Here is a 9811-nt window from a genome sequence, read left to right on the forward strand (position 1 = left end):
TAAAAGAAAATACAGTCATGAAATTTGGATTAAGGAGACAGTTATAGGCTGAGTTGCAATTGTTTATAGACAATTTTGAAGTATAATAGTTTAGATTTGGCTGATCCATAGCATGGATTATTATTAAAAAATTTTAAGTGGATTACAAAATAGGATATATAACAAAATATGTTTTCATAAAAAATAAAATAAAGGTATATTTATGTCTAGAAAAGACTATCAACTCCAACTGTTCCTAAGCACTGTGATTTTAGTTCATTTTATTTTCATACTGGGTGGGAATAGGGGATGAGGAAGTAAGAGACCAGACTATTTTGATAACAAAGCCCACAGAACTATTTAACTTTAAAAAATGTGAACATTTATCTCTTTGTCAAAAAGTTTAAAATCATATTTTTCAACTAAAAAATTTAATCTAGCCTTAGAAGCCAAAAAGTGCTACTATCCAGTAAGCAGTCAGTAAGTGACTGCTAATGGTATTATGTAGTGAGAATTGTCTTGAGAAAGGAAATCAGGAGTATATCACTTCTGAAGCTTTTGTAAAATCAGACTTCACCTCACAAGTTGCTGACAAAAGGATAACATTAGCATGGGAGCTACAAAGTAGAGCTCACAGAGCAGGAACTAGGTGGCCAGTATTAAAATCATACGGTGTCGGAACTTCTCTGATGGTGCAGTGGATAAGAATCCACCTGCCAATGCAGGGGACATGGGTTCAATCCCTGGTCCAGGAGGATTCCACATGCAATGAGCACCTAAGCCCATGCACCACGACTACTGAGCCTGCACTCTAGAGCCCACAAGCCAGAAGTACTGAGCCTCTGTGCCACAACAAGCTCATGCACCTGGAGCCTGTGCTCCACAACAAGAAGAGCCCCCACAATGAGAAGCCCTGTGCGCCATAACAAAGAATAGCTCCCACTCGCAGCGACTAAAGAAAGACAGCACACAGCGCAGCCAAAAGTTAATTAATTAATTAATCTGAAAAGTCATACTGTGCCAAGGCCAGATCCTGCAGAGAAAGAGACTGGGATGCTAACTTGCTGGCAACTTGTACCCTTTGAAAGAAAGTTCATTGAGCATCACTGGGTCCATCTCCCTGACCTTTGATTCCTTGATCCTCTGCTCACCACACAACATTCTGATGGTTAGCAAAGTACAACTGGTGTGGTGACTGAAGGTTTATTTCCTTTATTGTGAACTAACTGGTTTTCACAGTAACATTGGGTGAGTGTTTTTGATGTTCCACTGAGTTGAGGAGCAAAGTGTGTAGTGAAGGAAATAAGCCTGGGACATAGGGGCCCAAGAACAGATAGTTCCCCTGTGAGTCTCCCTCTGAGCAGTCAGGCAGCCTCTGTATAGTTCATGGCTTTCTTATCTATAATGCCAACCACAATATTCCCATGTGAAAACCAAGTGTGCACATTACCCAGAATATTTACTCTGGACCACAGCCAAAACTTGACTCGTTGATTAATGCATACACTGTTTATGGTTTTTGTTGGTCTTCCTTATCCTCCCTGCTTCTCTGGGAACTGACTGTACTCCCAAACCAGAAGTGGGCATTAAGCTGGATGAAACACAAAGTATTCTCTACCCTTCTGTGGTCAGTGATCCTGCCAGTGATGGGAACATGACTCAGGACAGACCCATCAGAGTCCTGCACAGGATTGTATCCAGCTGGACTCCATTTGCAAAACAAAATATAAGACTGAGCCATTCATTCAAGTAGCCAGAAGACTGTAGCACAGGTCCAGGGAAAACAGCTGACTGATCTCAGGCAAGTCACTTAAACTCATTGGAACGCAGTTCCTTCTTCTACAGAGTAAGAACTCTGATCATGACCTCCTGGAAAGTTCTGACATTCAGAGGTGAAACCTCTCTTTTTCCTTTTATGTAGACACTGAACCAAAACAACCTGTGAGCTAAAGTCTACCTCTGTGAGTTTAGTCTATTGATTCCTTCTCAGTCCAACAACTGGGTTTTCCAGGAACTCAGATAATTGCAACTGGAGGCCCAAAAAAAAAAAAAAAAAAAGCACAACATAAAAAAAAAAATCATACACCATGACCAAGTGGGATTCTTCACAAGGATGGTTCAACATGTGTAAAATCAATCAATGTGATACAACACATACACAAAAGACAAAAACCACATGATCATCTCAATATACGCAGAAAAAGCATTTGACAAAACTCAACATCTATTCTTGAAAAAAACTCTTACCACGGTGGGTATAGAGGGAACATCTCAAAAGTGTAAAAATTATTTATGACAAATCCACAGCCAATATAATACTCAATGGTGAAAAGTCAAAAGGCTTCCCTCCAAAATCTGGAACAAGACAAGGATGCCCACTCTCACCACTTTTCTTCAACATAGAAGTCGTAGACACAGCAATCAGACAAGAAATAAAAAGTATCCAACTTGGAAGGAAAGAGGTAAAATTGTCATTAGACGCAGATGATATGACACCATATATAGAAAATCCAAAAGACTTCACACAAAAACTACTAGAACTGAAAAACAAATTCAGCAGGGTAGCAGGACATAAGATTAACATGGTGGCATTTCTTCATGCCAACAATGAAACATCAGAGAGTGTGAAAAAATATCAGTTTTTAAAATCTCTCCAAAATAATATACTTAAGAATAAACCTCACTAAGGAAGTGAAAGGCTTATACACTGAGAACTATAAAACATTAATAAAGGAATTTGAAGATGACTCAAAGAAATGGAAAGATAACCCATGCTCTTGGATTGGAAGAATTAATACTGTTAAATTGAATATTATATCCAAAGCAATCTTCAAATTTTATGTGTTCCCTATCAAATTACCCGTGCCCTTTCTCACAAAACTAGAACAAATAATCTTAAAATTCATATGAAACTATAAAAGACCCAGAATTGCCCAAGCAATCCTTAAGAAAAAGAACAAAGCACAAAGTCATTACCATCCCAGACTTAAGACAATATAATACAAAGCTACAGTGATCAAAACAGTGTGATATTGATACAAAAGCAGGCATACAGATCAATGGAACAGAATAGGGAGCCCAGAAATAAACCCACACACCTACAGTCAATTAATCTTTGACAAAGTAGGCAAAAACATCCAGTGGGAAAAAGATAGTCTCTTAAGGAATTGGTATTGGGAAAGTTGGACAGCCTCATGCAAATCATTGATGTTAGAACACGCTCTCTCACCATATACAAAAATAAACTGAAAATGGCTTAAAGACTTAAATATAAGATATGGCACCATGAAACTCCTAAAAGAGAACATAGGCAAGACATTCTCTGACATAAATCATACCAGTGTTTTCTTAGGTTAGTCTCCCAAAGCAATAGAAATAAAATCAAAAATAAATAAATGGGACCTAATCAAACTTACAGGCTTCTGCACAGCAAAGTAAATCATAAAAAAAATGAAAAAATCCTGAGAATGGGAGAGAATAGTTGTGAACGATGCAACTGACAAAGGCTTAATTTCCAAAATATACAAACAGCTCATACAACTTGACAACAACAGCAAAAAAATAAACAACCCAATCAAAAAATGGGCAGAAGACCTAAAAAGACATTTCGCTGAAGAAGAAATACAAATAGTCAATAGGCACATGAAAAGATGCTTAGCATCACTAATCATTAGGGAAATGCCAACCAAAACTACAATGATATAGCACTCCATGCCAATCAGAATGGCCATCGTTAACAGGGCTACAAATCACACATGCTGGAGAGGATGTAGAGAAAAGAGAACCCTCCTACACCGCTGTTTGGTGCAGCCACCATGGAAAACAGCATGGAGTTTCTTTAAAAACCAAAATAGAGTTACCATATGATCCAGCAATCCCACTTCTGTGCATACATTCAGACAAAACTACAGTTTGGAAAGATACATGAATGTTCACTGCAGCACTATTTACAAACAAGCATTATTTGGAAACAACCTATAAGTCCGTTAACAAATGAATGGATAAAGAAGATGTGGTATATATATACATATACATGTGTATATATAGATATAATAACATATGATATATCTATATCATATACTGTAGTTTTGCATAATATTACCATTGGTGAAAGTGGATAAAAATATAGGCTCATTCTGCATTATTTCTTACAACTGTATATAAATCTACATGATCTCAATAAAAACCTATGGCTGATTCATGCTGAGGTTTGACAGAAAACAGCAAAATTCTGTAAAGCAATTATTCTTCAATAAAAAAAAAATTAATTAAAAAAGAAAAAAGTTCTAAAAAAAGGTTCAATGGCGTAGTGGATGAAGAGGTATAAAACCTATTATGCATAAAATAAATAAATTACAAGGATATATTGTACAGTACAGGGAATAGAGCCAATATTCATGATAACTTTATTTTTTTAGTATAAATTTATTTATTTTAATTGGAGGCTAATTACTTTACAATCTTGCATTGGTTTTGCCATACATCAACATGAATCTGCCCCAGGTGTACAGGTGTTGGAATATAATCTGTAAAAATATTGATTATTTTTTTGTGTACCTGAATGTGTACCTGAAATTCTATAATATAATAAATTAACTATATTTCAATAAAAATTTTTGTCAACTAAATTTTGTTTTTACACCAGTAGAACAAAACAGGTGAAGCTTTATCCTGATAATCCAAAGAATGAATTCTTAACATGAGGCCTCATTTATCCAGGTCAGCTTTGTCCCTTATTTATGTTGTCCTTGAAATCACAAATAGGCAAGCAAACTAGTGGTCACGATTCCTATCTTACATGGTTTAATACTGATCAGGAATGTTTAGACCTCATTTTCACAGAGTACATCATGAGAAACGCTGGACTGGAAGAAACACAGGCTGGAATCAAGATTGCCAGGAGAAATATCAATAACCTCAGATATGCAGATGACACCACCCTTATGGCAGAAAGTGAAGAGGAACTCAAAAGCCTCTTGATGAAAGTGAAAGTGGAGAGCGAAAAAGTTGGCTTAAAGCTCAACATTCAGAAAACGAAGATCACGGCATCAGGTTCCATCACTTCATGGCAAATAGATGGGGAAACAGTGTCAGACTTTATTTTTTTGGGCTCCAAAATCACTGCAGATGGTGACTGCAGCCATGAAATTAAAAGACGCTTACTCCTTGGAAGGAAAGTTATGACCAACCTAGACAGCATATTCAAAAGCAGAGACATTACTTTGCCAACAAAAGTCCGTCTAGTCAAGGCTATGGTTTTTCCTGTGGTCATGTATAGATGTGAGAGTTGGACTGTGAAGAAGGTTGAGCACCAAAGAATTGATGCTTTTGAACTGCGGTGTTGGAGAAGACTCTTGAGAGTCCCTTGGACTGCAAGGAGATCCAACCAGTCCATTCTGAAGGAGATCAGCCCTGGGTGTTCTTTGGAAGGACTGATGTTAAAGCTGAAACTCCAGTACTTTGGCCACCTCATGCGAAGAGTTGACTCATTGGAAAAGACTCTGATGCTGGGAGGGATTGGGGGCAGGAGAAGAAGGGGACGACAGAGGATGAGATGGCTGGATGGCATCACTGACTTGATAGACGTGAGTCTGAGTGAACTCCAGGAGTTGGTGATGGACAGGGAGGCCTGGCATGCTGCGATTCATGGGGTCACAAAGAGTCGGACACGACTGAGCGACTGAACTGAACTGAACTGAAAAGTGATTCACAAATTAAAAAGTAACATTTTATGGGTATGTTAGTGGTAAAGAACTCACCTGCCACTGCGCAAGTACAAGAGACCCAAGTTTGATCCCTTGGGAAGATCTCCTGGAGGAGAGTATGGCAACCCACTCAAGTATTCTTGCCTGGGAAATCCCATAGACAGAGGAGCCTGGTGGGCTACGGTCCATAGGGTAGCAAAGAGTTGGACATGACTGAGCAACTTAGAACATGCTATTGGGTTGGCCAAAAAGTTAGTTTAGGTTTTTCCATGTTACAGAAAACCTGAATGAACTTTTTGGCCAACCCCATATTTTTATAAATTAAGATGGAGAATGGCATATAGTAAAATTTTAAACAACCTTGCAAGAAACATCATTTACAAGGGATCCACCAAAAATAGTCCTTCAGTAGGACATACCAGTAATATTTAAGTTAGATTCTTCCCCAATACAAAAAATTAGAAAGACAGAAAGAAAAAAAAAAAACACACAGGTACAAAGGAAACTAAAGATATTTGTCAGTGGATACTTCATTTAATGTTACTAATATATATAAAACCTGAAGGCAGCTAAGAATTTTCTAGGAATATATGAATTATTAAATTTTATTCCATTGAGTAATGGTAGGATGAATGGAGAATCTTGACAAAGCATTTTAAAAAGTTCCAGGTCCAGATGATTTCACATGTGAATTCCTTGAAATCATCAAGAGCATTTCTATCTATGCTATTTAAATCATTCCAGCACATAGTAAAAGAATGCAAGCTTTCCAAATATTTTTGACAGCCAGCATAGTGCTGAAAACAAAGGGCAAAAATTACAAATCAATTACAAAACACCCTAAGTATAAATATTGATGCAAGCATCTTATGTAAAACATTACCAAGTGAATCCAGCATTAGATTAACAGAATAGTATACCAAACCAAGTAGAGTTCATTTCAAAAATGTAAAGCTGGTTCAGCATACAAATTCTATTAATAAAATTCATCATCATAATTTTTCAAGGTAAAAAACCACATCATTAAGAGATTCCAAAAGTCATTTAAAAAATTCAACATCAATTGCTGATTAATTTGATCCCCAGGTCAGGAAGATCTCCTGGAGAAGGAAATGGCAACCCACTCCAGTATTCTTGTCTGGGAAATTCCATGGACAGAGGAGCCTGGTAGACTATAGTCCACGGAGTCGCCAAAGAGTTGGACACATCTTGGCAGCTAAACAACAACAGCAATATTGTGCTCAATTGACAATTAAAACCAAAGTTTAAAAAATAGTGACACAAAGATGTCTTAAACATGACAAATTATATATTCAAAATAGTGTCACATTTAATAATTAAATATAAGAATTATTTCCATAAATATAATGAATAAGCTAAAGTTGTCTATGATTTAATCTTGTAGAAGTCCTTGTCAAACAACCAGAAATGAGAAAAAAAGAGGTGCAAAATATTGGAAACAGACAAAATTATCATTTTTCAGATGTTACTATCTACCTGAAAAACATGGCAGGTTGAATCGCAAAGGTATTAGAACCATTAGAGAGTTCTATTAGGTGGTCAAATTAACATTAAACACAAAGCTTTCTCAATTATACCTCAGTAAAACTGAAAATTTTTTTAAACACTAAGCTTTCTTATATGTTGACAATATCAGTTAAAAAAAAAGATGGTATTCACAATAGAAACAAAATGCATAAGACACTTAGAAATAAACAAAATAAGTAGTGTACAAATTAAGAAAACCATAAAACAACAAGAAACACTGCTACTGCTGCTAAGTCGCATCAGTCGTGTCCGACTCTGTGTGACCCCATAGGTGGCAGCCCACCGGGTTCCCCCGTCCCTGGGATTCTCCAGGCAAGAACACTGGAGTGGGTTGCCATTTCCTTTTCCAATGCATGAAAGTGAAAAGTGAAAGTGAAGTCACTCAGTCGTATCCGACTCCTAGCAACCCCATGGACTGCAGCACACCAGGCTCCTCCGTCCATGGGGTTTTCCAGGCAAGAGTACTGGAGTGGGGTGCCATTGCCTTCTCCAACACGGGTATACTGCACACCTATTTCTGTCACCCTTGTTGTCATTGTTACTGCCTTTGTCCCCCAGAACATCCAGCCTTCTGTTTCTGGAACAACAACTGCTTCCTGTTCTGGGGCTTCCCTGGTGGCTCAGACAGTAAAGAATCTGCCTGCAATGTGGGAGACTGGGGTTCGATCCCTGGGTCGGGAAGATCCCCTGGAGAAGGTAATGGCAACCTACTCCAGTATTCTTGCCTGGAGAATTCTATGGACAGAGAGAAGTCTGGTGGGCTACAGTCCCTGGGGTTGCAAAGAATCAAATATAACTGAGCGATTAACACTTTCACTTTCACTTTCTGTGGGTTTCCTGCCCCACTGTGTGCAGACTTGTTATGCCTGTTATCTATGTGTCTAGCCCTTTTTCAGCCAAGGGGTAAGTAAACAAGTTACCCAAGCGAGGATCACTGAATTCTCTCCAGAATCTGAAAACTGAGCCTCGGACAGAAAGCTGGTGGAGCTGAGGAATTTGAGTGGAGCTGCAGATCACTATAAGTGCTCTAGGTCTTTTCATGCCCACATCCAGTCCTTCAGCTTTTCTTCACATCTGTGAGCCCCTCCACATCCTTTCAGGAATTCCTTATGTTACATTTTTTCTTTAAGTCAGTAAAAATTTGCTTCTGATTTTTTTCAACCAAATAACTGTAACTGAATCTATAATAGACATACTATTACAATGATGTCAATTACCTCTAAATTAATCTGTTATTCAATATAATACAGGCTCAGCTGGTTAGTAATTTGCCTGCAATGCTGGAGGCCTGGGTTGGGAAGATCCCCTGGAGAAGGGAAAGGCTACCCACTCCAGTATTCTGGCCTGGAGAATGCCATGGACTGTACAGTGCATGGGTCACAAGGAGTCGGACACGACTGAGCGACTTTCACTTTCAGTTTGCAATAAAATACACACCAAAATCATAACAGAAATGGAACCAAGCAGTCTTAAATTTCATCTTGAATCACCATCAACTTTGGTTACATGTTAGAATCATCCGAAGAATTTTCACAACTCTCTTTTCCCAGGATGAATCCCAAAGCAATTAAATTAGGACCTCTGAGTGCAGGACAAAGTGTTTATTAGAGCTCTTTGGTGATTATGATGTGCTGCCAACACTGAGAATTACTTTTCTAGAAGAATAAACATGTAAGACTAGTGAGAAATTTCTGGGGAGGAAAAAAAGAAAAAATGAGCAGGCTTGTCCCATGGGCAATTGAAATATAAAGCTATAGTAAGTAAAGCAATGTCCTCCTAGCATAAGAACTGACAGACAAATAGAACAAAATGCATACTCCAAAAAACAGTCAAATCCAAATCCATACAATTGAAAATATAATAGACATAGCATTTAAAATCATTGGGGAAAAGAGGGACTACTCTGTGAACAATATTGGGACAACCAGCTAACCATTTGAAATAATGAAGCCATTAAAATAAATTCTAGATGACTCAGAAGTGAAAATTAAACTATAAAAATATGCTGCTTTTGCTTATGCAATATATATCCATCCTTATCTTGGTAATGAAATCCCAGTTTTCCCTGGGAAGCTGCTCATCAGCAATTTTCAATCTATTTGACTGAGGGTTGAAGTAAAAAGATGAAAAGATATTAACTCTCTCCCTTAAATAATATAATAAAAGCAATGAGATATCACTTATTGACCATCATACTGGCAAAATAAAAAATTTTTTTGGTAATAGCTGGTCTTGTTTAGTATGCAGTGATTAGAAACTCTCAGAGTGTAAATGGCAGCAAGCATCATAAATATATATACCTTTAATCCAGAACTTCAACTTTTGGTAATATAATACAAGCTTACAGTCAGTCACAACCACACAGATTTTATTGATCATAGCTTTGTTTCCACAGTGAAAAAATAAATGTCTTTCAAGAGGATAACTATACATGTGTTGACATTAAATATATCCACGACTCTTGACACTTATTAGAATTACTATTATTTTTTTTTTACATTCTAATTTTTAATTTTATTTTATTTTTAAACTTTACAATATTGTATTGGTTTTGCCAAATATTGAAATGAATCCTCCAC

This window comes from Bubalus bubalis, chromosome 10 (assembly GCF_019923935.1).
Source record: "Bubalus bubalis isolate 160015118507 breed Murrah chromosome 10, NDDB_SH_1, whole genome shotgun sequence".
Lineage (NCBI taxonomy): Eukaryota > Metazoa > Chordata > Mammalia > Artiodactyla > Bovidae > Bubalus > Bubalus bubalis.